Source organism: Lissotriton vulgaris, chromosome 4_1 (assembly GCF_964263255.1).
Source record: "Lissotriton vulgaris chromosome 4_1, aLisVul1.2, whole genome shotgun sequence".
Taxonomy (NCBI): Eukaryota; Metazoa; Chordata; class Amphibia; order Caudata; family Salamandridae; genus Lissotriton; species Lissotriton vulgaris.
The window spans coordinates 1,732,924,482-1,732,951,892 of NC_141691.1; the positions used below are offsets into that span (position 1 = coordinate 1,732,924,482).

Below are 27,411 nucleotides of genomic sequence, written 5' to 3' on the forward strand. Positions count from 1 at the left end.
CCCCCCCCCCCCCTCCCCCCCCCCCCCCCAATTAGGTCCTCTTAAATTAAGTTGTTTGTTGTATGCAGATGATGCAATAATAATGGATCTAACACCAAGTGGGTTACAAAGAAGATTGAGGGAGTTGGTTAAGTACACAGAGGAGCATTTTTTAAAGCAAAGTCATGATTTTTAGTTATCAAGAGTGTAAAGTGAGAAAAAACCGGAGTTGGTTTTTGGAAAGGGAAAAACTTGAAGTTGTGAAATTTTATCCATATTTAGGAAAAATATTCTCAAACAGGTGCTCTGCTGGCAGACATATGGACCATTGCAAAGGGAAAGCTATTTCACAAGCATCTGCAATTAATCGCCTGTACATGCAATGTGGGAAAAGACATTTTTCCCACATCATTGCGGTGTAAAAAATAAAAATACCGCCGACATTGAATTACGCAAGTGAAATAGTAGATGAGTGTGAATGGGCCACATTTGATAAAAGTGGAGGGAAAGATTTGGCGCCAAATATGTAATCTGAATTATGCTGCGCCAATAGCGGCACTTAGGCTCGAATTTGGTCTACTGTCAATATATGTGTTATCAATGGCTGCCTGTTTAAGATGGTGCAATGCTTTGAATATTAGCCCCAATAACCTATTGAGGGCAGCATTGCACAGAGAAATATTCTTAAATATGAAGGTGAAAAGCGTAATTTTTAGAAATTACATAAAGGCTTTTAGTATGTTCGATATAGATAAGGAAGGGGCATCAGTTTTATGTAAAACCGTGTTAAAGCTGATAATTAAGAAGTCAATTTATGTGGTCTCTCGTGAAAGAGATATGATACTATGTTCATTGAATGGGAGGATGGACTGTATTGCGGGGAGTTCTATCGTCAAAAATCCCCAGCCATACGTTCTGTGGAACTTGGAACATGGTGTTCGTAGAGTTATTCTGTTGCTAAGATTGAATTTATTACCCCTGAGAGTTGTAACAGGTGCATGGGAGGGTATTCCCAAAAATGAAAGATTTTGTCATCTGTGTAATTGTGGAATACAAGTTTTGTTTGTGTGCCCTGCACTTCACGCCATACGACGAAGATACTTAAGGATTGCTTTTTTAAAGTATTATATTTATACAGCTGAACAGGCCCGTAATTGTCTTATGTCCCCTCCATCTGAACTGATGTGTTTTAAAATCTTTCGGTTTTTTAAAGAATTTTTAAATGTCTATTAATATTGTAGGATTGTAATATTTTTAAGTGAATTGGAAGTTTGAAATACCTCAAGGTAACATCTTCATTTGCTGTTATATCTGTTAAATGAAATTGCACTAAGCACTTGCACTTTTTTGTATGATATGCAAATAGTTGTTTAATGTTTTGGGGTTGAAATGTCTGTATAGCTGCTAGGGGAGCGTTGGTAATACCTTTGCCAAATTTTGCACAGAGCATTTGCCCTTTTCTATGAATGTCAATGGATTGTTTTTCCACTTCCGCTAAACTCAGATTACATCTGGTACTGGTTTGTGTGTGCAATTTTAAACTCCGGTATTCCTTATTAACTCCTCTGTGTACTTCTTTTTTAGGTTCTCCGTACTGCCCATACTGTGTTTCTAACTGAAAAAAGATCTTTTGTATTGATATGACATAGCCCAGTGTATAGTTTAGTCCATTGTAGGAAAGGTCCTCTCCTTTAAGTATTGGGATTGTAGTATAAAATTGTACTTTTTACTTCGCATTTCTGTATGTAATGAATGATGTTTTATATATGTACATTATGTGGAATTCTTCGGAATTCTAAATCATAATAAATACTAATTGAATTGAAAGGTCATGACTGATGCTGGTAGGTCACCTTCCTGAATAGTGATTATGAACGTGGATACTTGGTACTGTAGCGAATGCATAGATCTACCCTAGGTGAAATGTGATGCAGTTTGTTATTTGAATTGATGTATACCTATCATTTGGATTGGATTTATTGTTTAGGATTTGTGGTGTTCAATTAGATTGCAACGCCTGACCAACAAGATTGGTTTTATTGATTTAGACTGTGATATTTTCTGACTAGAAGAAGATGCCGGATTTGAATTTAGAATACGTTGGCCTGTAATCCAGGGAAAATATAACAAGGAATTCGTCAATGGTTTTAAGGTCTTCCCTTTTCCTATTTTGGTCGAGGGTTTAAAATAAACATACACATTTTTTCTATTTGAAGAGAGAATAATTGGTTATATTAGAAGATTGGTATAATTGCTTTAAGATGGTGGCATTTCTAACTAGACTATGATGTTGGCTTCGCCTTCGGAATATTTGTGCCTGCACTCTTTAAGCCAATATTCCACGCCGTCAATTGTTTACAGATGGGAGTGCATTAGAAATGGATAGATGGCGTAAATGCCATAATTGGCACTTGTGATTAGGTTTTTGATTGGATACATATCATTCGGATTGGATTTATTTTTAAAATTGTTGATTTGACCAATCGCCTTACCAGCAGATGGGTTTCACTGACCTAGATTAGAATTGTTTTCGACCAGACCAAGGTGGTGTTTTTGTATCCGGAATGCTTGTGTCCGCCATTCAGGGAGATTGTAATATTAAGTTGATGGAACTGCTTTTTAATATCTCCTGTTTTATATCAAATTAGTTGAGACTTCATTGCAAATATACATTTGTTTTGTAGAAGATGTAGCAATTGATTTGACTAGGAAAACTAATTTTACAGTTTTAATACAGGATTTCCTGACTAGCCCATGATGGCGGCTGTATATTTGGAATGTTTGTGCCCGTATTACACACGCCAATATCTTATGTAACTATGTTGGCATATTATTATGCTTGTGTTATTATCTGTAGCCCGAAGAAGTTCGCTTGAACTAAACATGTTGGCTGTATGAGATGGAAACAAAAAGGTTTTATCTATAACATCAAGGCGCTTCATATCTGTTTCTTAAATATATTGGACTGAAGAACTGTATTTCTCTAATAGAGTGCTCCCTAGTAGGATAGTTAATATAATGATATTCCTATGACAAGACCAAAATTGTCAGTGGGGAGTTGTAAATACATCACTGTAAGGATACCTGGACAAGCATTTGAAGGACAAGATATAGGACTTTCAATGCTCTTAAATTTAGTGGGGATCACGAAAATTGCTGTAAGAGAGAAAGACACAGCAAAGGAAAACTCAAACATTTCTTGCTTGAAATGAAAGATTAAGGAGGTTGAAGCTAGTGTGAAGTGCAGCGGCCAATGGTAGGAGAATCCAAAAGGTTGGTTCCCCCTCTCATTTACACTCAGAAACCTGTCTTTTTAGTAAAAAACACCGTGGTCTTTGGCCTTACAGATTTTTAAATATGTTAGGTTTTATGTATGGATATTTAGATGTGCATAGAATAGAGTACTAATCTTTAAGAGACCAAGCAGTGGTTTGACGGTGATTTATTACATGTTATCCAAGTTGTGCTGAGTACATAGTATCTAGACCACACCACGTTCCCGCGTAAGCCTTGGACTGCCCTGATACACTACCCTTGAAGTTCAAGTACTAAAAAGATGTTATGGGGGTCAGTTTTAAGTCCAACATTAGGGTGACCCAAGGACAGCAGAAGTAAAAAGTTTCATCTTTCACAATTGGAACCCAGTACTCCCAGATGACCTTGCGGCCCTCAAAACAGTTCCCACAAGTAGTAACTAAAAATTATTTAGTTTTTTGAGGGTACCAAATATGGACCAGAATCAATCCACTTAATTTTCCCAGCTATATTATCCATAAGTGAAGGAAATTCAGCCAGTGGCTTTACTTCTGAATTCATCATTTCATTCAGTAACTGAAAGATTTTCAAGTACCACTAAAATGTAAGCCTTTCTGCTCCTGTTTTTGTGGAAAGTAATCTATCTAGGCGTGAAAGAGTAGCTGGACTTTAAATGCTTTCAGCAGCTGAAAGGTTATTAGCCACAGATAGGAGCGTGCCAGAAGAAAGAAGCTACAGAACCTCCTTCTCAAGGGCAATCTAGGGCTTTGTGCAAAATCCCAGACCAGATGTGCACTTCACCTACCCACCCAACTGAGCAGCATGTAGTTATGATCTCTAGAGGAATGAAGGAAGTAAAGAAAGGCATTCAGCTACAATGTTATATCTTTTTAACGTTTCTTGAATATTTGTAAATAAAAAGGTTTCTTTCTTTCCTTCCAGTTACACCTCAGTATCCAATAAACGACGATCAATCCTGTAAACTTCCCACACCTGTCCCCTGAATTTTGGTGTATACAGCTTGTGGGTCTGCCAGGTTGATCTGTCATCTTGAAAGCCTAATATGTATTTCTATGGCAGTACCAGAGGCTTCATATTAGATTTTATCTCTCTTCAATTTATTACAAATTAATAGCTCCAGCAGCCTTTTTTAAAGACACAAACATATGAAACAAGCATTTACAATGCAATAGGTCTCGCAGCATTAAAGTTTGAGTTATTGGCATTGTGTATGACAATGCGTTGCATCAAATTTTTAGCAAACTTTGAATTGGTGAGCAGTGTGAGTGTGTGCAAGAGTATGCTGTTCTTGAAAGCAGTGTGGTAGAGAGTGCAGGAATTTGGGTGACCTGAGCAATGTGGATGATGCACCTCACGCACGGGGCTGACGCAGTTATTATTCACACAGCTCTGATGCACCTCAGGTACGGGCTCACAGCTGTTATTATTCACACAGCTTTGATGATGCACCTCACGCACAGGGCTGACGCAGTTTTTATTCATACAGCTCTGATGATGCACCTCACGCACGGGGCTGATGCCTCCTGAAAGTGCCTGTATTTCTGAGACTCCCTTGAAACTCGAAAGAGAGGCAAATAAGTGATGCACCTCACGCACAGACTCACAGCTGTTATTATTTACACTGCTCTGATGATGCACCTCAGGCACGGGGCTGACACAGTTATTATTCACACAGCTCTAATGATGCATCTCAGGCACAGGGCTTACAGCTGTTATTATTCACACCGCTCTGATGATGTACCTCACGCACGGGCTCACAGCTGTTATTATTCACACAGCTCTGATGTTGCACCTCACGCACGGGGCTGACGCAGTTATTATTCACACAGCTCTGATGATGCACCTTAGGCACGGGCTCACAGCTGTTATTATTCACACAGCTCTGATGATGCACCTCTGGCAAGGACTTACAGCTATTATTCACACAGCTCTGATGATGCACCTCAGCACGGGGCTCACAGCTGTTATTATTCACACAGCTCTGATGATTCACCTCATGCACGGCCTCACAGCGGTTATTATTCACACACAGTGATAACCCCGGGGGCAGCCTGCACCATCCTACGCTACTGTCTCTGCATATCACAATAAGTCTGGTAATGGGCAAACTGTCCTGATTGGCATGACATGAGTAGGGAAATTTGAAGGAAAAAAAGGCAAAATTCATTTTCACAACCTCTTCCTTGAACTTTGCCAAGCAAACTATTTTAAAAAGACCCATGAAGACGCCCGCCTGATTTTTCCACTATGTGCTAGCAACATATGGGGGAAAGGCTTAAACGAAGGGCCACGGCTAACGTGCACTCATTGGATTCATAACAGAGTTGGTAGGATCCTGGCATCTGACACATTTACACTTCTTAAAACGGCACCAGGGACACAAACATCCAACAATATCCAGTTTGCTGTGAGAATAAGCCATCATTTTCCCTTCGAATTTTAAGCAATTTAAATGTTACTGCATGCAAAATGATGGGGGGAAATACATGTACTGTATGCAGCCTATGCAGTAAAATCAGAAACATTGACCGTTGTAATTCCCACTAATTCCCCCACAGCGAGTTATCAGATGCTTTCATTACAAATCCAGATTGCACTTTAACTTCATTTTAAAACACATCAGCACTGCAACATGGTGGCTCCTGAACAGGTAGGTGAACAGTAGGCTTCCAGGAGTTGTGCTTTAAGGGGTAATGTTGGCGCCTCCTGGATCCAGCGGTCACTGGACAGTGATGTGGGCCCTACAGTCATGTCAGAGGCACTGCAGGAGCAGATGGTTATTACATGAGGTCCGGGTAGCTGAGGTGACGAGCATGCTGCCTCTTGCACCACCGCAGCCTGCCTCGTCCTCTCAGAGGTCACCCGGGAAGCGGCCGAGCAGTCAAGAAAGACATCAGGTAAAGCTTTTGTTTCCGTTTGTTGTCACAGCAGAAGAAAATAAAGCGGTACACAAAAATATGGCAAATGGAGTCTGAACCTCGGCTACTTTCAGTACCCCCTAGTATTGCAGTCATTATGATATTTTCTCTACTCGAGGTGAGCAAGAGGCAGGCACACTGCGCAGGTTTTCTAACTGACCCTACTACAATAACTGACTTTGCTGACATTTGCAGAAACGTTCTTTTGTTTGCAGTGGTGCAGCGTGGACTTTCAATGAGAGGGGTGCACATCGGAGTCCTCGTTTCTTATTAACAGTACGATCAGTTTCGGAGGGCAGTAGGGCTTCAGGTTGCAGATATGTATGACTTCCCAGATTTTTTTTGCTTGATTTTGCTTCCGAAAAAGTATCACTCATAGCCGCTGAAATGTCACTCATAATTACACAAAAATTATGACAACGTCACACATAGCAATCTGAAACCTTGGCAGCTATGTAGGTCTACGTGCTCTTTCGAGACAGTTTACCACTTTCAACAACACCCCATCTCTCCCAGCCTCACCCCAAGCCGGGCCCCCTGTGCATGTTAACGGTGCGGCCTTACCTTGCTGTAGAGCTCAGAGGCAGACATCGCAGCGCCTCGTGCCCCTCCTCGCAGGGTGCACCGGATGGACGGGACTGGAAGCGTCTAGGCCAGATTCCTCGCAGGTGGGCCTGTCCTGGACCATAGTAAGGCCTCCCCCGAGCCCGGCTCCCCGCACTTAAGCCCATACGCCTGGCCTCGCTTTGGCGCTGCACGTTGCCCGGGCCTGGCCTGGATGCGCCGGACACATGCGGGCAATCCGTGATTAACAGGGGCCGTTCGGGTAAACACGCAGGAGAAATTCATTAAGAGGAAAAACATATGCCCGCCCCAAATAGTGAAGAGCAACGAGGCACACACGTCCACCGGACACGTCACGAGCGGGACCTCCTGCTCAGCGCGCGAAACTGAAAGCGCTGTGAGAGCGAGACGACGTGAGCCTGCTCAATTGAGCGCGTGTTCACGTGCGCGTGGCCCGCTCCATTCCCCAGCGCGCGGCCAGCTCCTGTCTCCTTTCCTGGAAAGAAGACTCGGTAACAATAGGGTCTCTGGCGAGACCGCGCTTCGCGCGTCTAACCCCTACGAGACCTAAAAACTATATTTCCCTGGAACATAGGGGAAAATAAAAACAAACAAAAGTTCATCAGAGAGCAGACAATTCTGTGAGGGGACAGCCCATAACTTCCCCCGCGGATGCTTTATCCTTCTCTTTCTTTGCTGCTCCAGCAGCATTAAGATGAGTGCCCTTTCTTTACTCATATGTTTAGGATGTTTGTGCTTACATTTTGATATTTCAGTGCTGTGATTTTTAAGATTATTGTGGGGAATTGCCTCGTGTTTCATTGCGACACATTCCGATGTGTTTAGGTGTTTGATCGGCCGCGGGAGCGTTCGTGTACTCCTACACGGGCGCACTGTTCTGTAGGCTCTCTGTGCGGTGCGGCCTCCCGCCGCTAGGGGACACGGCGCCTGGTGCCTTAGCGCACTGACGGTGCGTTTAACCCCCGCGGTAACTAGTCGTCTGTGTCTGCTTCCTTAATCTCTTAGTGCGGTTCAGACACACTCTCTCCGGCCGCGGGGGAAGATTGTGATCATGTTTGGGCATAGTTTGCATTTCGGAGAGCCCCTGCCTGGAGCCAGAACACCCGCGCTGCGGGTAAGATTTATTGCTGTCGTGTGGACCGGCCCAGGCAGGTGCCAACCCCTCGGAATTTTATAGGGCGAGTAGTGTTTGGTCCCAGGCCCTTGCAGGCTAAAAAAGATACGTCCTGTGCAATTCTTATAGGGGAATCCCCTATATATAAACCCCTGTTTACAGTGTCTGGGTGCTTTAGTAGTAACCTCATGGAGTATGAGGACTATTATGAGGCGGAGGAGAAGATCATGTACCTACCAGTGGATTTCTGTAGGGTCATGGACTCCTCCAAGTCCCCGGATCCTAATACAGACATGCTTAATCCGGATGACTTATTGTACCCGCGTTCCTCGCAATGTACTCCGGCCCCCAAGGTGGAAGCCTACATGGTGTCTAGACCTCGTAAACCCAAGGACCAGTAGGTGAGGAGCTGCCTTGCAAGCGGAGTGCCCGAGACCTACCCTAGAGGGAAAAGTCGCTGTGACCCCCCAAGGTGGATCCAAAGATGTACACTTTTTTGATTACATTCATTCGCAATCCAAAGAAAGGTATTGACCGCTCGTGGTGAGCGTGTCAAGATAAGCTCTTAGACACTGCGGGTCCCTTTGTGAAAATTCAGCATATGGCGGAAGACGTCAAAAATTCAGGAACTCTTATATCCCCAGAGACCCTATCCAGTTGGGCGCAGAGGGCTATCATTTTCTTAGGTAATGCCAATGTAGCGATCTCGACGGAACGACGTAGGTCTCTCCTTATAAAAATCGATCCTAAGCTTGGGGAGTTGGCAACTTCAGAAGCGGGTCTAGTAGCGGAGGGCAACCTGTTCGGGACCCCTTCGTAAAGGAATTAGGCAAGTTCGTGAACACGTTTAATTCATTAGACAAGGCCCAAACGTCGATTAAAAGAATCTTCACCCCACCTGTTTTTATCACAGCCGGTTGTGGCAGGGGGCGCTCGGCCGGCCGTCCTCCCAACAGAGCCTCCTTCAAACAAGGCGAGTCCCACAGAGGACAGTATCAGAACCAGGAGAGGTTCGGTAACTTCTATCCAACCAGGAACTTCCCCAGTCATAGAGGAGGCCGTGGGCGTGGAGATGGTTCCTATAATAACCAGCGAGGTAAGACTCCAGGAGTTGGGGGAGGTGAAGTTGGGAGGCAGACTTCAGTATTTTCTTCACAACTGGTCTTTGCTCACCTCCAACGCTTTGGTTTTACAAATAGGCTTTCAAATAGAGTATTCCGATTTCCAACTCAACCTTTTCGCCCCAGAACCCTCACGTTCACGCTGGAGCAAGGGGAACTTATTGACAGGGAGGTTTTGGAGTTAGTTCGCAAAGGGGCTGTTATATCCTCCTCTCTTCATCCCCGAGGGTTCCTCAGCAACATCTTCTTGGTGGAGAAGCAGGACGGAGGCTATCGCCCCATAATAAATCTACGAGAGTTCAATGGGTGGCTCATTTACCGTCATTTCAAAATGGAGGGTATCCACCTCCTGCGGGATCTCTTACAGACACAGGATTAGATGGTCGTCTGGACCTCAAGGATGCTTACCTGACGATTCCGATTTTTGCCCATCATAGACGTTTTCTGCAGTTTCAGTGGGGTTCTCAGGTCTTCGAGTTCACCTCCCTTCCTTTCGGACTGTCTTCAACTCCGTGGTGTTTCACCAAGGTGATGAAACCTGTGGTGGAACGACATGCTCATTATGAGTCAATGTCCCCAACGCCTGGTGGCTCAGCTGCAGCGAGCCTTGTCCCTCTTGGAATCCCTCGGTTTTGTCATCAACGTGACCAAGTCAGATCTGGTCACTTCTCAGAGGATGCAGTTTCTGGGTTTCATGATAGACTCGGTCAATGCGACCTTGTCCCTGCCCTCTCGGAAGTTAGCCAAGATCAGGCACGAACTGAAACATATGCTATCGCGAACTACGATTTCCCTGCCCCATTTAGCCAGAGTTATAGGCCTGCTATTGTCGTCGATTCAAGCCATCTTTCCGGGTCTCCTACATTACAGGGCCCTTCAGCGTCTCAAAGCATATCATTGGAGCAGAGGTATCACCTATTCCCAGGTCGTGCCCCTCTCCGAGGAAGCGAAGACGGAGTTGCAATGGTGGGTAGACCATATGGATGCCTGGAACGGCCGAGCGATTTTTGGCTCACAACCAGACCTGGTGATAGAGTAGGATGCTAGCGGTTACGGTTGGGGTGCCTGTTGCGGAGAAGTGTCTACTGGAGATGGTCCTCTTCCGAGCAGGCCCTTCACATCAATTGTCTAGAATTGATGGCGGACTCCTTCGCGGTAAAGTGTTTGACAAAGGACAGGATCCAAACTTCTGTCCTGCTTAAAATGGACAATGTAGCAGCAGTACACTACATCAATCATCTCGGGGGGACGCGGTCCAAGGCATTGTCGAATCTGGCACGCGATCTTTGGGAATACTGCCTAGCCAGCCACATATCCCTATCGGGGAGACACCAGTCTCTGGCAACTACATCCCAGTGTGTTCAAGGAGATCCAATCTCGATTGGGTCCCTTCTCGGTGGACCTTTTTGCCTCCCAGCTGGACTCCCAAATGAGACGTTACTACAATTGGCGACCGGATCCGGAGGCACTGGCGGTGGATGCCTTTCTCCAGGATTGGAGCAAGGAACAGGGTTATGCGTTCCGCCCATTCGCAATGATCATGCGTTTATCAACCCAGGTGAGGAGACAACAGGAGGACCTAGTGGTGATTACTCCAGTGTGGAGGTCGCAAGCCTGGTTTCCAGTTCTGATGGAACTTTCCTGGGATTTTCCAATCCCTCTACCCCTCGGTCAAGATCTCCTCAAGGATCCTCAGAGGAATCCCCATCACCTTCTGGTCACGGGCGGTCTGCGGTTGACGGCCTGGCGGGTTACAGGCAACGCTGGAAAGTCCCAGGCCTTTCAGAGGATGCTGCCGTTTTTCTCTCTGAGTCACTGGTCAGATTTTCACTCCAGACGGAGTTACCTTTAACATTTTTAGATGGACTAAGTGTGACTCCCGGTCCGTGTCTTATCCTGCTTTCCCCGACATCCCAAAATTATGTGTGGTCAGAGCACTTAAAGCCTACGAGGTGGCGACAGTAAATATACGTCCACAGGGCATGAATCAGTTGTTTATCGCTCTTACCAAACCACACAAGGCGGTTTCGTCTCCCACGATTGCCAGGTGGGTCCGCTGGGTGAAGCGGGCAGAGATACTTCCCGTTTTGGGGCTCAATCAGTGAGGGGTGCTATGGCATCCAAAGCTTCCTCCCTGGGAGCACGACTGGAGGATATCTTGAATGTCGCAGACTGGTCTTCGGACTCTACTTTCAAGAGATTCTATTTTAAACCAGTGGTATCACTGGGATCTTTGGTGGTGGACTAGCCTAATCTGAAGCCTCCGGTCATGGAATAGAATGCAAAGTTTCCTAGCTAACGTGTAGACAAGTTTCAATTCTATTAAGGACACGGAGGCGAGGATTAGCCTACCCGGGTTTTTTATCCGACCCACCCAGAATTTCTGCGTATGTACGGTGAGTAGATGTTTAATAGGATATGTTCTTTGTGATGGAAAGTTGATATTTTATTGTATCTAATCTTTACTTGTCTGTTTACAAATATCATGCTTACCGAGTATTGTTTTCCTATTACGTAGGTTTTCTCTAGTCCATTGGTCTTACGTATGTGTTTCTCTTGTTTAGGATCGGAGAATGGCAAACAGGAATAACCAAAAGACTACCTGGATGGGGTTGCACGAAGAAAGAGGAGGATAGAGCGTCCGCGGGGAAGTTATGGGACGTCCTCTCACAGGATTGGCTGCCCTCTGATGAACTTTTTTTTTCTATTTTCCCCTATGTTCATGGGAAATATAGTTTTTTCATATGTTTGTGTCTTTAAATAAGGGTGCTGGAGCTATTAATTTGTAATAAATCAAAGAGAGATAAAAGCCTAATCCTCGCCTCTGCGTCCTTAATAGAATTGAAACTTTCCTGCACGTTAGCTAGGAAATTTTGCTTTCTGAGGTTACACTTATCTTTTAACATGCAAGTAAGCTACTTCTCAGGATTCACAAGACAAATAAGATTCCATAAAGAGAAGGTAAATGACTGGGAGTGTGCATTTCCCTCCAAAAAATAAGTGAAAAATCTGAATAATTTATGTGACTTGCACTTTAAGATTATGAGGTTATACTGACGATAAAGCTCTTCTTGAAAATAATCATAGTGAGAAAAAAATACCTCAAAATATTTATTTTGTGGTTTTTAAAAGAACCTCAAGTGGAAAATATCTCAATTGACATATTTACCAAACTGGGGATGATAGATTTAAGAGTTATGTAATCTTAATTACAAAGAGCACAATTATCTGAAGTTGTCTATGTGGTAATAATGTAGGGAGAATGGTATCAGAAACAAAATCTAGCGAAAGAGATGAGTTTTTAACATTTTGGAAATTTAAGAAGCTGTGGCTCCCAGCATATGGAGGGTGGTAAAAGGCATTCCAGCCCTTGGTCATGATCACAGGAAAGGAATGCCCACCAGCCAGATTCTGTAAAACCTATATGCGTACACAAGGTAAGCGGAAGAGGAGAACAGGGCTATCTCTTAAAAGGAGAGGCGTAATATAATTCTTGTGCATAGTTGGATTAACTGCCTTGTAACAGACGCATAAAGCTTTGAAAAAGCATCTTTGCTGAGCGGGGAGCCAGTGTAGAGTTTTAAAATGCTGGAAAAGTTAGGAACAGATAAAAGGAGCAGCGCTGCAGGTTTTTGAATGATCTGTAACATGTGGAGTAGATAGTGTGACAGCCCCATATGCATCTCTATACAGTAGTCCGGTCTCCTGATAACCAATGCCTGGACCAACTGTTGCTTAAATGCTGTTGAAATCACGGGTAAATATTTTTGAAAAGCCTAAAAAAGAGGAAGCCATTAAAAGTCATATTCAGGATGTGAACATCAAAAGACAAGTGCACATCAAAAATGCGGAAGCAGGTACAAGACACAGTCCAGGAGAATGAAGCCACCAGGCAGATGACTTCTCTAAAAATACAGGACTTCCATCTTGTCAGAATTCAGACGCAGGGAGTTGGCACTCATCCAGTTGGCTATAGCCAACACACATGATCTGAAGTGATTGCGAAACTCTGAGTTGTTGTCCAGACGTACAACAAGCTGGGTAACATCGAATTAAGCATAGAAAAGGAATCCAAAGAACATAATAAACTATGCAAGAGGCACCACATAAATATTAAACAAGGCGAACTGAGGGCCGTAACCTGAAGGACACCATTACTATTGGTCATAACGAAGAGGGGTACTGTCCCGAGAAGAACTGCTCGTTAGGACCTCCCTTTGACAGTTCATTTACCTATAACCTTTAAAGATGAATTTAAACCCATGGTCTCTTCACCTTGGAGTATCGTCTGTGGTCTAGATTAGACATTCAGAAACTTCCAGATGCTCTGAAAAGTTCCCAAACTGATTTATCTCATGAGGTTAACTCATCAATAGACCTTTTTAACAACTGGACACTAATGCTTTGGATAAAACTCTCCTTAAGACAGTGGTTCCCAAACTGTATGCCGTGGTTCCCTGGGGAGAAGCCAAACCTAGCCAAGGGAGCCGTGCACCAAGCACTTTAATACATTTATTGTTGAAGGGTCTGTTGGCTTTAGTTAAACCAATTAGACTTAAACGCATGATGTTGATGATTTGTAAATGACATGCCTAAAGCTGTAAACATAGTGCTTAATTGATGGCATGTCGAGGGAGATGACCTACATATTTTACTGGATACCCATGTTCCAACACTCCTAAAGTAAGCGGAAGATGCCTGATTAATTTTGTTAGACTTGTTATATTCTTTTTTTTTCAAATGCATTTTACACCAATGCAAGTTATCAGGAAAGTACTGTTGCCCTGTCAATTAAACACACTAAGTATTATTAAGTATTGACATTTGTAATTGAATCATAGGTACTTTCAGTACACATTTCTTTCAGAACACACACATTTCTAGACCGGCCTGCTCTCTCCTGGACCACAGGGAAGTAAAACACCATACATGGCATAATGGCAACATTTGGAAGCAAGAAAGAGTGACGTTTAAAAAAAAAAAAGGGATTTTATTTTACTTGTATTGATTTGGAGGCAAATTTAGGGAGGAGACTGCAAAAATAAAGCTGTATGTGGTTTACAAAACCATGAGTCACCCTGCTGAGACAGGCGTGTTGGCACGTATGACATGGGTAGAAATGGAAGTGCATGCAAATATTCTTCAAGTGCAGCAACACTTTGGCAATCGGGCCTACTTGCATGGGGTGCTATCTAGCACTGTAAGTGGGATAAAAAAGTTTGAGAGGGTACTCTAAAAGAGGCATAGACAAAGAAGTGTAACTAGGAATGTTTTATTAGAGGTGCCGCTTTAGTAATACGAAACACCCTGCGCATATGATTATAATACCTTCATCAGCTTCATCCCTATCATTTTCAGGGAGAAAAATGCAAGTACTCATGAGGCTGGGCTTACACAACCACACCCTTCCCCAAAAAATGACAGTGGGGGGCCATAGGCAATGGATGAAGCGAGCCACGGGTCGAAAAAGTTTGGGAACCACTGCCCTTAGACATAAGGGAAATCCTTCTGCTTAACAGAGTGACCCTTGTCACTGTTGTATACTGCTGAGCTAACATTGCAGCTGAATTGTGTCAAGAGATCTTGCATGTGTTCTTAAAATTCAGGCGGGGTTCCAAACTCCAGCAAAAGGTTGCAGGAACATAAAAAAGGCAGCAGGAGGATTTTAGGTACCTCAAGTTATCCTCTGCAACAAAGAGAAGCTGGCCATTTCTGAATCAGAAGGATAACTTATATGTACCCCAAACTAATTATGCTTCATGGATGAACCTATACATTATTTTGAAGTAGCCACCCAGGCCATTTATGTATTTAGTTGTCAAGACTTCTGGAACTATGACAAAAAGCTGCATTCACAGACGCTAGTCCATGGGTCTCCAACCGGTCGATCGCGAGCTACCGGTAGCTCGCCAACAACCTAACAGTAGCTCGCGGTCCGATGCTCACTTTGTACCCTGTCCTTGTCATTATGTTTTTTAGGCCTTTTTTCTCTTATCTGTTGTTGCCGGTGTTACGTGTGCACTCACACTCCTTCCATTGGGTATTATTTTAGCTAGGGCGGGAAGAAGCGGGTGATGTCACATTGCCTACGGAGAGTCGGAGACTTAAAATGCACATTACAATTTGTACACGCTGTGGCCTTGGGGCTGGCTGCGTGCGTGATTAAAATCAAACAGAGATTCGCTCTGTGGCCTTGATACCACGTGGCCTGTCACAGCATGGCCATCACCCAGCAGTGCCCACATATGAATCGGAGGGGCGGTGTTTTACCTTTTATTTTTTGCACGGCGCGCCTTTCCTCCCATGAACACGCAGAGTGTTTGCAGTGGACAATGGTGACAGCAGCTTAAATTTGCCATTCCTGTTGCCGCTGCTGCTATGCTCAAGTCAAGTAGCACCTTCCGACCATGTGGGACAGAGGAAGTCGTGCTCTTTGGTGATGCATGGACTAGGCGTCAGAAGATGTTTGTTTTAGTTTTTAGTCCCCCCTTCAGCACTTGCAGACAGTGATTGCCACTCAGTGAAAACAGGAGGAACACTGACCTGAGCCCTCATGTGGGAGGTGGCGGGTGCGTAAGGCATACTGTTGCCCACAGATCATATAGATCAGGGGCCCTCTCCTGGCAGGCTTACAGGTCGGAGAGACTGGGGCACTCACCTGTTGTATAATTACGCCGTTCCCTGCAGCGCTGAGCTGTCTTTAAAAGACTGCTGCTGCAGTTTGAATGAATCCTCTGCATTGGCAGGCAGCATGCAGTCTGTGAACTCTCCGGAGCCCCAGGCCCAATCAAGAGAGAAGTTTATTCATCTTTACCTAGCCGATGCCAGCAGCAGAGCACCAGCATATACTGAGGCCACAGAGGGAAGAGTGGTGCCTGTAGCCAGCAGTGCCCTTGCCATGAAACCACTCGACATGCAGGAGCATGCCCCCTTCAGACAGAGCGCCTCTGCCCCTGTAGTATGCGTGTTCTCAGCAGATCAGCACAGCAACCGCCAGCAGTAGGACCAACCTATGGTAAGTGTTCAAATAATCATCTGGGTGCACTTTGTGGAGAAACAAATAGGGAAGTCATATGCTTAGCCTTAGTTCATAACAAGTCTTAAGTAGTTTGAAAAACCTTGGCCATGAGGTGCAGCCTACATCTGTAATCGTTTTTGATTTACACTTGGCTTGAGGTCGCTGTGTAGTATTGCATAGAGAGGCATCTGTATCTATAAATTATTAAACATTGTATACTTAAGAACAGCTCACTCGCAGATAAAACAAATAACCTGTCAAATGTGGTAGTGAGTGTTTGTCCAATTTGAACCTTTATTTCAAACGCCTTTAGGCGGACATAATTGTTAGTTAATAACAGCATCTCAACCTTTATTTATCCTGTTTTAAAAAAAAGAAAATACAGTGTCGCCTTCTACTAATGTTCTGAAGACCATTCATTTTGTGCGGTGAGTTAAGTCGATGACCAAACTACTTTATTTTGACACTACTTAAAAAATATACTTTCCTCTTTAAAGGGAGAGCATATAACTGAAGTTATTTGAACCGTAGGTTAGGTAATATTTTAAAATAAATTCGAGGCCTTCTCTGGTTTAAGGTCAGACACTGTGGTTCGTGACCTTCCAATTCAGGGTTTTTATATTAGTTTCAGGGCTTTGCCTGAACTTTTCCTGTCTCAGAAGTGGGTAATTTGTGATATTTATTTGTTTCCATGGATATTATTGCTTAAATGTCAAATTTAAGCAACCTGAAAACTTGGCAGCTGTGAAGTTGTTCCTGGCCACAAATCGGACCCATGAACATAATTTTACATTTATTTTCAGTAAAATTTAATCAAATGATGAGCGAAATATATATTTCCTGTCTTCTGTTTGTGCCTAGGGACAACTTGCAAGAGGTAACTTGTTTTTTAAAAAAATCCCTCTAAAACTCTGCTTTAATTTAATGAAATAATGGGAGAAATTTAAAATGAAGTGTTAATTTTATGGCACAATGAACAGAAGGCTCAACACATAAATGTATCCCATTTGAAAAAAGTACCCAACCCCCGTTGTGGCTATATTTTTCTGCAGCCAATGAGCAGCGGAAGTTGAGACATGAACTAAGCTTAGGTGTATGACCCCTCCCTTGCACGTGCATAGGTTTGGAAATATTGAAAATAATGACACAAAAGGCATACAAAAATGGCATCGTTGAAACAATTACCATCTTTTATTTCTCCAACATGGAGAAGCATTTCATAGGAGCATCAAATTACACCACTGCATTAAGAGGCATTTTTAAAAGTGATCGTTTTTAAACCTGAAACAGTCATGGACTGCCACGTCCTTTATGACAATGCTATATTAACGTACTAAGAGGCAAGTCATGTGTAACAATTGTATAGTCTGTTAGGGGAGAATTTTGTACAGTGCTCACCCTGAGCTCAAGCATTTCAAGTTACTGTTGTGTGGTAATGAAGAAAAAGAAGGCAGGATGTCATAAAATAGTTGTATCACAGCATTTATGTATATTTAGAGCTTATTACCCTTTTCTGGGGCACTGAAATACTTACCTACATGGCCAGCAAGCTATGTCATGAAGGGTGTGTGTTTTGTATGGTGTTGTCATTGTTTTGTGATCCTATGTGGGAGTGTTTCCGTGTCATGCGTGATGATCACAGAGGTGCCTTTACCGTGTTATGGGATGGAGCAGATGACCAGGTAGGGGAGCCAGACGTTCGGTTTGTGTTTTTTAGCATGTTAGTACCTTTACATAGCTGTGCAGGTTCCTGTATAATTTCTTATGATTGTAGTGTACTTAGCTGGTGACTACAGAGGCCAGGATCACACTATCTTATCGAAGAGGGAGTCTGGGATAGGTTTTCTGGTTTCATGTTGTGCTTTGCACATATATGCTAAATGTTTTTTTTTTTCTGTAGAGGCCCTTTAGTTAATGAAGCTGGGCGTTGGGGGTCTCTGGTAACAATTCACGAGTTGTTTGGCGTTTAGTAGCTCACAATGATTTTCACTGATCAGAAGTAGCTCTCACTACAGAAAAGGTTGGAGACCCCTGCGCTAGTCAATCTCAAGGTACACATTTGTGTACTCTATTTTCTTGTACTCTGATTTAAATTCCCTTTAAAACATCCTTATATCAGCAAACATGCAGATATGAAATACTTTACCTTCAAGACATCACTGTAAATTTCTAAAGTGATATTTTTGGTACATGAATTTCAAACTACCTAATTCCTAATAAATGTTTCTTATTACTTCGGATCCTATTCCTTCCAGTGTTCACAGGGATGAACATTAAATAAGTGCAGCTCTGGCTGAGTACTGAAAGACCCTGATACAAGTTTTTTGTTTGCGCATGGTGTGTAGGACATGCACAATAGAAAATGTGAAAGATTTAACCGTGAAAATGGGCAAAATTAGCACTGAACTGAATTCCTGGTGAACATAGATTATGCCTATTTCTCGGTTTGACATTTTAAGAATTTTTAATTACGGAGTTATGTTGTAACTGCCTTTCACCCTTTTGGTAAATAGCTACAATGCTCTGCACTTTACGAGTATTTTGTGGCACAAATCTCGTTCATGTGAGTATTTTTGCCAATGTGTCATTTTATCACAAAAATTTAACACCACAAAATTTGATGATTGGTGTTGAAGAGTGTACCGTGAACGTCACAAGCTTTACGAACAAAAGGCACAATGATTATTCAATCTAGAAAGTTGGGACACAATTTATTTTACAAAATATTTTGATTAATACATTTTTAGAAGTACTTAACTTTGCAGTGCAAACAAAAGACATTGTTGAGTGATCGGTACACAGAATCAATTCGTGAGCAATACAATTACAGCTTAGTGTTCGCATAGCCCACATCTGACGGTTTTACTTTATTGCATGTGTCTTCATCGTAGATTCAGCTCCCTTTCCCCTTTGATTACTCTGTTAGTGGCGGTTGAGGTTCACCTGACTCATACCCCACTTCTAATCGGTAATATCGTAGCCAGGGGCCCCAAATCTTGGAACATTTCAAAGGGCATCCTCTAGCTTTATACATCATCTTTTCTGCCCCCATATAAAGGTCCATCCCCACTCTCCATTTGGCCATTTTTGGAATGTTTGGGGCACCACTGTATTTTGTTATGCCACTTTTAGCTACCAATAATCCTAGGTTACATAGAGTAAGGGTATGTCTGGGTATGTCCACATCTTAGGGTATACCTAAGCATCTCTCAGTAGATGTGTCCCTATAATCTTACTGAGTTCCTCAAACAACTTGGCCCAATATGATTGTATATGGGAGAATTCCCACAAGGTATGAATGTATGTCCCTATATCCCTATCACATCTCAGACACTCCGCGTATTCCGCCCTTCCTATTTTGTGGAGGCGATGTCTATCCAAGTAGACCCTATAGAGGATTTTAAATTGTATCAGCCTTAGTCGTAATTTGATAGCCACCTCTCTTGGATACATTAGGGCTGCCTCTCAGTCCACATCTTCCAGGTCTCTCTGGGTATTTTCTCATTTCGTCCTAAGTTCTTTTAAATTATCAGGGATGTTATTCATTAGAGTTTAATATGTCCACAAGATGGCTTTCTCCGATATTCCTCCCATTAGGAGTCTCCCCTCTAGTGGTGCATATTCGGGTATATAGGTTGTGTAGTCCCTCTCTGCCCTCCATGCATGTTGTAATTGCAAGTATTTGTATCTTTGGTTGTCCCTAAGCTGGTCCTTCTGTTGTAGGGAGCAAAAGGCCACCAGAGACCCTTCCTCTAGGAGGTCTCACAGATACCCCATGCCTCAAATCCCTTAGTGTCCCTAGTTCAGGTAGGCGTGTGCCTTCCCAGATAGGGGTTTCTTTTGTAAGTGTCTTGTCCTATTTCATTTGCCTCCCAGTCCCTTTCCAGGCATCTATCGCTCTCTGGGTAACCGGTAGATGTCAGATTCCCTTCCCCCCTATATGTAATGAAGGTAGGAGTGCAATTTGAAATGACCTCTTTAAAGCATATGTCAGGTGGTCTTTCGGGAGGTGTCCCCGTTCATTGATAGCAATCATGTGTGCCACACAATAGTATGATTGTACGTCTGGGAGCGCTATCCCGCCATTGTATTGCTTGCTTTAGAGTGTCTGGAGTGTGACCCTCAGGTTGACCCCCATCCCATAGTAGTGTGTGCACTTCTGCGTCTATAGTCTTAAATATTTTCTCTGTTATCTTATTATATGTGTTTTGGAGAATGTATAGCAATTTCAGAAGTGTGATCATTTTGAACATAGTCGCTCTGCCTAGTAATGTCAGGGGCAGTCATCTCCATTGTTCAACATCCCCATGTAATTCCGTTGTCATCCTCCGGATATTATGCTCAAGGCTCAATGAGACCTTGGTAGTTAGATGCCTAAATATTTAAATCCCTCACGTTCAACCTGAAGATGGCTGGGGAATTCTTGTGTCTGTATAGGTCTCCCTGTTAGGTAAAGACTGGATTTAATCCAGTTAATGTTATACCCTGCATGACAACTGCATTCTTCAAACACGTGTAGTATGTTTGGGAGTGTCACAATGGGGTTGGTGATACAGCAGGATGTAATCGGCATATAATGAAATCTGTTTGTTGTGACTTGTGTCATTGTTTGCAGCCCTAGCTAAGCACACTAGCAGTTTTAATATTTATGGAAATATCAGGGGCAACAGCGGGCAGCCCTGTCTGGTGTCCCTTCCCACTGGGAACTCCATCGGCATAGCCCCATTGACCAGTACTCTTGCCCACAGTGCGGTGTATAGTAGCTCTATCCATGCCAGAAACCTTGGACCAAATCTAAACATCAGTAGCACAGGTCTCATGAACAGCCAGTGCATGGCGTCACAAGCCTTTTTGGCATCGAGGGCTAGGAGAGCAAGGGAGCCTGTTCTATTTTTGACCTGATCTAGCCAGTTCAATAGCCAATGCAGATAAAACCCCGATCTCCCTGGCATGAATCCGGACTGATCTGCATGAATGAGGGAAGTAATAACCGGCAATAACCTTGTCGCTAAGATAGTGGCCAGCATTTTAGTTTATGTTTAGAAGCGATATCGGTCGGTAAGAGCTACATTCCGTAGCGAGTTTCCCTGCTTTATGAATGACAGCCACGGACGGTGGCTGTCCAAATATCTGGTGGAAGTATACCCTCCGTTTGTGCTTCCAGGACCATTTGCAATAGGTATGGGCTTAGTAGGCTAGAGTTCATCCTGAAGAATTCTGCTGGTAGCCCATTGGGCTCTAGGGTCTTTCTGGATTTTATCTACCCACTGCTGTCACCACTTCTTCCAGGGTCGTTTTTGTTTTGGGGACAGGGAGGGAAGTTTAATCGTGCTAAGATAGTGCTGAATATGGGGATCTTCTGTCAAGGTTCTGGCTCTATATAGATCTGTATAGTTGCTCGCAAATGCATCTGCTATATCTTGCGCTGTCGTTAGTATTTGGTCCCCTTTATGTATGGCAGACGCCCACCTGGTTTCTCTCTTCTTCCTGCCAAGCCCCACCAGCAGTCTCCAGACCCTATCTCCAGTCTCGTACATGCGATATCTTGCATTGTGGATAGCATGTTGTCCCCTTTACGTATGGCAGACACCCACCTGGATTCTCTCTTCTTCCTGCCAAGCCACGCAAGTAGTATCCCGGCCCTATCTTCAGTCTCGTACATGCGATGGTGTGTGGCCAGGATAAGTGATTTTTCCTCTCGGTGGGCTAGTGCCTGATACTCCTGCATGTGACTTATATCTGTTGTAAAAGGTGCTGGTCTGTGTCTGGGCCTACGCCTCTTTCCAGCTCTAGGAGCCGATTTTCAATGGCTTCAACCTCTTGAATCTCTTTTTTTTCTCTTATAGGCTATTGTACTTGGTGCCCTGTCTCTAAGTACAGGTTTGAAAGCCTCCCATAAGACCACTGCAGAGGACACTGCCCCCTGGTTTTCGTGGAAATATAGGTCTGAGCCTTTCCTAATGTCTGCGTCTCTGATGCCCCAGGCATTGAGCCTCTAACTAATTCATGTTTTTCGGGGTCGTCCTCTGACTTGGAGCCACAGGGGGAGTGGTCGAACAGGCCCCAGGCTAGGTAGTCTGATTTAACCACCGTCCCTATTTCCCCTGTCGGACCCAGAAGGTAGTTCAATCTGGAGAGGGCTTTGTGAGCTCCTGAGAAGTAGGAGTGGGTGTAGTCTAAGGGGTGGTGTTGAAAGCAGAGGTCAGTTAGGCCTAAAGTCTATATGATTCTGGCCAGTGGTGTGGTCTCCCGATGATTAGTTCTCATGCTCGTTCGGTCCATACAAGGATCCACTACATCATTAAAGTCTCCTCCTACTATGTAGACGGATGAGTCAGAGTCCAGTAGGATCTCTGCCACCTTATCCAGGGTCTGCTGTTGCAGCCTTGGAGGGTGCGTATACACTGGCCAGGGTGAGTTACCGTCTTCCCCAAGTGCCCTGTACTGGAGGGAATGTGCCATTGGGGTCTGCCCAGGTTTTATGTATACAAAAGGGTCTTGTCTTTTTAATTAGGATGGCAACCCTCCCTCCCCCTAGATCCCAATGAGAATCCCGCATGTGAGAATGATGATGCAATGGATGCCCCTGAGGTGCGTTTCTTGGATGAATGCTATATCTGGTTTCAGTCTCTTAAAAAAGTTGACCACTAGCCTCCTCTAAATTTTATGGCCCAGGCGTTGCAATCCACGTCATTACAGAGTACCCTTTCTAATTTTCTGAGTGTTGTCGGTTCTGTCACGGTTCTTGTATGTGCGATGTCTAAAGTGCGGATTTGTCTGTGTATGCTGTACCGATGACTATTTGTTCTACAACATACCCAAAACTGACCCCCTCCTGTTTCTTCAAGCTGATAGTACCCTTAATACTTTCCCTCCTTCCCCACTCTCTCCCACTCCCATACACTTGTCCCAAACTTTCAACATGACAACTGTGTTGTAGGTTAAGCTTGAGAGGCCTGTAGCCCCACCCTTCTTCCTTAATACAAAACCAACAACTCAACTATTGGTGTGTCGAACTACTAGACACCCAGACCCTTCTGGCAAGTGACGTTTTACTCTTCTTTTCGGCTTCCAACTAGCCTGTTTTTGTTATACTTCCTCGCTTTCTATGTGTGTTACTTGCAGGGGATTTTCTCTTGGTGCTGTATCAGGTTCCAGCTCCTCTAGGCGGGTAATCTTTTGCAAGAGTGGGTAATCACTGTCTGTTCCCGTCGAATGTTCTAAATCCAAGGGGTCAGAAGTGGCTTGTCATCTTAGTCGGCCTTTATGGTCTTCCTTCCCTGTCTTAACTTGTGATTGCCCATCTTTCCGAGTCTGAGGTGCATTTCTTTTCCTCTGTGGATAGGCAAGTTGAGCCCTGGCTCAAATTGCCTATTCATCTTTGCACCAATTCACCTTGAACCACGCTTTAGTTTCAGTCTTTGTGGTCGGGGTACTGTGTCGGGGGGTCGGCCAAGTGAGGAACTCCTGTCGATTCGATAAGAGGACATTCTTCTATCCAGTTCCAGGCTTCCTCTGGTGTTTGGAAGAAGAAGAACGCATTAGTCTGGAAAATTATCTTTAGTTTTGCTGGAAAGAGTATGTATTGGATGTGGAGATTTCGTAGCTTTTCTTTGACAGAGTCAAATGTTCTCCTTTGTTTCCAAACTTCTCGAGAACAGTCCAGAACGCCATTATTTTAGTGTTATCATGATGGATCTCTCCTGCTTGCCTCACTTCGTGGAGTATCAGGTCCCGGTTTTGGTAATTCCAATAGCGGGCAAGGAGCGGCCGTGGGGGCGTCCCTGCAGAGAGCTTCATGTTGGGCATCCTGTGAGCACATTCAACTATGAAGCAAGGTGAGAACTGTGGTTTTGGGAGTGTCTTTAAGCCATTTATTTAGAAAGGTTGCCACATCCACTCCTTCAATCCCTTCAGGGAAGCCTATGAAGCGTAGGTTGTTTCTACATGTGTGATTTTCCACGTCGTCCACCTTCCAGGCTATCTCCCTCATGGGTGCAGAGAGATTAATAACTTCCTTGCGCAGGGTGTGTGTGTCACACCTTTTACTTCCAATATACGATGTTCTGCTAATGTTACTTTTCCAGCTATGTTGCGTAGGTCTTGTCGGAGTACAGTAATATCAGTGCGGACTTCCTCTATTTTTTTTCCAATGCTTCTCTGGAGGATTGTATCACCTGCAGGAGGATTGCATTGTCTGGCATTTCTATACCGGTACCCGCTTTCTCTAGGGAGGAGGGATGGAACAACTTTTGAAAATGTGTCCTTTTTCCCCTGTATCTGTGGTTTCTACTCCTTTTCTCTGGCCATTAGGGATAATTGCAGTCAGGATGCTGCTAGATAGTGGACTACTGGTCCTGGTCTTGTCCCGCCCCAGGACCCTTTCTTGGACAGTTTCTTCCTGATCAGTATATCAGCTGCCCTTGTAATCAAATGCATGCATATCTATTCCGGCTTCCTCTGTGTCTCTTGTGGGCGTCTCTTGGCCTTGCAAGGTGTTTTATCGTCTCAGGCTTGTCTAAGTACAGCCTCCAGTTTCCCTCTGGTCTCTCATCACTTGAAGAGGTCTTTCCGCCTACACATTCTCGGCTATCCCTCCCTGTTTTTGATGGGTCAGGTTGGGTCTTTTTTCAGCGGAGTCGTGACTTCCACCTATTTATCATCTGTGTTGTCCCGGTATTGTTTTCTCAGGACTCCAGGTCCGGTGGTGGGTCACGGAGTCTCATGTGTATGCATCTCTTCCAATACCAGAAGACGATAAACGTGGGCCCATGTCTCCCTTGCTTCTTCGAGGCAGGCGGTTTATTCCTAGCGAGGAGTGGTGCTGGGGCGGAGTCTGAGACCTCTGAAATGGTGTCAACTCATGGTATGTTGTTTGGTTTCTGTGTCGTTCACCAACACAGTACCACCGTTTTCACCACGCTGTCACTGGCCTTAGTAGTCTCCCCGGTTAGCCTTCTGGGTCCCTCTTTTCGTGGGAAGAATCTTGTCACCTACACTCTTCTGGGTGTTTTCTGCAAGTTTTCCCCACCTTCGTGGTCAGCCGTTCTGAGGTCAAGATTCCATCTCCCAACCTAATCTACAATGAGTTCTAGGGGGTCACCTGCATACGCTTGATCGGAGCTCTTCTGTTTTGTTAATTGGCTTCTGACACTTGTGTCCTCACCGCTCAGTTGTCGGATCAGATCCCATTACCGTGGGATCCCCAAAATTCGGGATTACGCTATGTCTATATGCCGTCTGTTTGGATTCCCTCCTTCCGGTGCTGGACTGCGGGTCTCCCGCACTGGTTCCTCTTCCAATCTGACGGTTTGGCGTTCGAGGGCATAGATCCCCTTGCGTCCTCTGGGGGAGGTACACCCGCGGTCCCCGCTTGCACAGTCGCTCCTGTGGGGCTGTGCATCCCCGGTCCTTTTGCCTGCTTGATGCGGTTGCTGTGTTCCGCAGTGTATCTTCTGTCCGGTGATCTGGTGTTCCAGTATGGTGGACTTTCCCACTCTGTGCGCTTCACTGAGCACTGCTAACGTGGCCGTCTATGTGTCCTCTTCCGGGCTCAACTCTCTAGCACGAGCAGAGACTCTGTGCTAGGGTGACCAACCGTCCGTAAATTTCACAGACCGTCCGTAATTGGGCCCTTTCGCCGTTGTCCATGAGGATCCCTTTTACAGACGCCTTTTGTCCGTAATTTTGGGTCATCAGCTCCTTGATGGGGCCGCCTCGCACTCCTCCTTGGAATGCAAGAGCAGCCTCACCCGCCCATTGTCACTCTGTCTGCGGCTGATTGCTACATACAGAATGACAATGGGGCAGTCTGAGGTGTGACAGCATGTGGTGGCCGACCTCCTACAACCTCTGTCCAGGGCATTCTGTCAGACAGAAAACTGCCTGAGGGAGGAAAGAGCGGAGGTAAGGACGGAGTCTGCAGCGAGCACGGAGGGCAAATACCGGGCAGGCAAGCAGCCCAAGCAACGCTAAAGGGGGAGAAGCAAAGCGAAACCGAAAACCAAGAGCCGAAGGCGGCCATCTTAACTACCCCATCGCAGAAATACCTCAGGCAAGCGAGCTAGAGAAGCCAACTACACAAGAGCGTAGGGGGTGCGAGGCGGATCACTCGCCTGAGGGTACCAGCGTCGGCAACTCAAGAGCCAAAAAGCCACAGACTAAGAAGCGAAGCGCAAGGCAAGGCACAAGGTGAGGCGACGAAGGCGACCATCATAAGAAGGGTGGCGAAATCCCTGCAAAAAAAGCCAAGCCGAGCATAGCTGGCAGTCCAGGCTGTACAAACGAAGCGTTTGGTTCTTGCAGTGCCGAACATATCCGCGACCAAAAAGTGCCCGGGAAACGTGGCACAGACCGAACGCGGCGGCCATCTTGAAATGGGTCAAAACAGTGGCGGCCATCTTAGAGGAGGCAGAGACTAATCAAACGCTCACTAGCCCATGGGAGGGAAGGCAGAGAGAGCGAACGAACAAGAGCCAGAAAGAGCCAGGAAGGTCCTGGAGAAGAACGAACTCCCCTACCAAACCCAAAAGGAAACTGGCAACACGGCCAAAAACGGAAAGCGGAGAATACCCTAAGTGGGGCAAAACGAAGGAGCAAACGAACAGGTAGCCAGAAGGCATAAGCTAGGAAACATAAAACCGGACGAATAAGCACTGAAAGAAAGAGGCAAGTGAGAACAGGACAAAGTCTCAAGACAGCAATAAGCCAAAAAGAATCAGGCAGCTGGCGCAAGCACGCAGCTACTGATAAGGGGGAAAGCGGTGGAGAGCGGTGGCGACCATCTTCATGAAGGCGCGCAGGAGGCAAAAAAGCTCCGGGAAAACACCTGCAGAAGGTCGGGGGGTGCGCTGATCATTAACGCAAGGTGCCCCAACCAACCAGCCGTAGTGCGCTCACAACCCCCGGCCAAAGCAAGAAGCCACGGCAGCCATCTTGAGGAGAGGAGCAGCGAGGGTCAGCGGCAGGAGGCCCCCTAAAACAGGCAATCGAAAACAAGGCATAGCCTCAAGACGGCAACAACGTGCCACAGAGAACCTGGGAAAACACAAAGCTACTGAACAAGGGGTAACCAAACACGAAGGCCCACGCATCCCAACACCGAACCAAGGCACATAGTGAACTCAAGTGGGCATCGGACACCTCAACCAACAGCCCCTGCTCAGATACAGAAGCCCTGGCGTCCGGGAAAACCAGAACAAGAACTGTGAGGTGGCCAAGCAGGTTCACTTTCGGTGGCACCACAAAGAACAAAGATTTGGACAATATAAGCAACAGCCCACCACAAGGAACCCAACAGGCGGATCAGCAAAAGAAGGAAAGGCTTGCCACCTACCAAGGAAGAAGAGGATTTGGAAGGATGTCGGTCAATGACACCAAAAAAATTAGGAAAGACCTAGA

The 27,411-nt window shown here is 45.0% G+C and overlaps 1 protein-coding gene and 1 long non-coding RNA gene across 3 annotated transcripts in view; one reads left to right on the forward strand and one right to left on the reverse strand.

Annotated features, from left to right (window-relative positions):
- LOC147724471 (uncharacterized) overlaps nucleotides 1–11,650 on the forward strand; it is a 134,019-nt gene extending 122,369 nt beyond the window's left edge. The window contains exon 3 of the long non-coding RNA XR_015309918.1: nucleotides 11,558–11,650. This is a non-coding gene — a long non-coding RNA (uncharacterized LOC147724471). The remainder of the gene's footprint in view (nucleotides 1–11,557) is intronic.
- Nucleotides 1–27,411, reverse strand: part of MTERF3 (mitochondrial transcription termination factor 3) — a 257,285-nt gene that overhangs the window by 9,694 nt on the left and 220,180 nt on the right. The gene's annotated exons all lie outside the window — the stretch shown is intronic.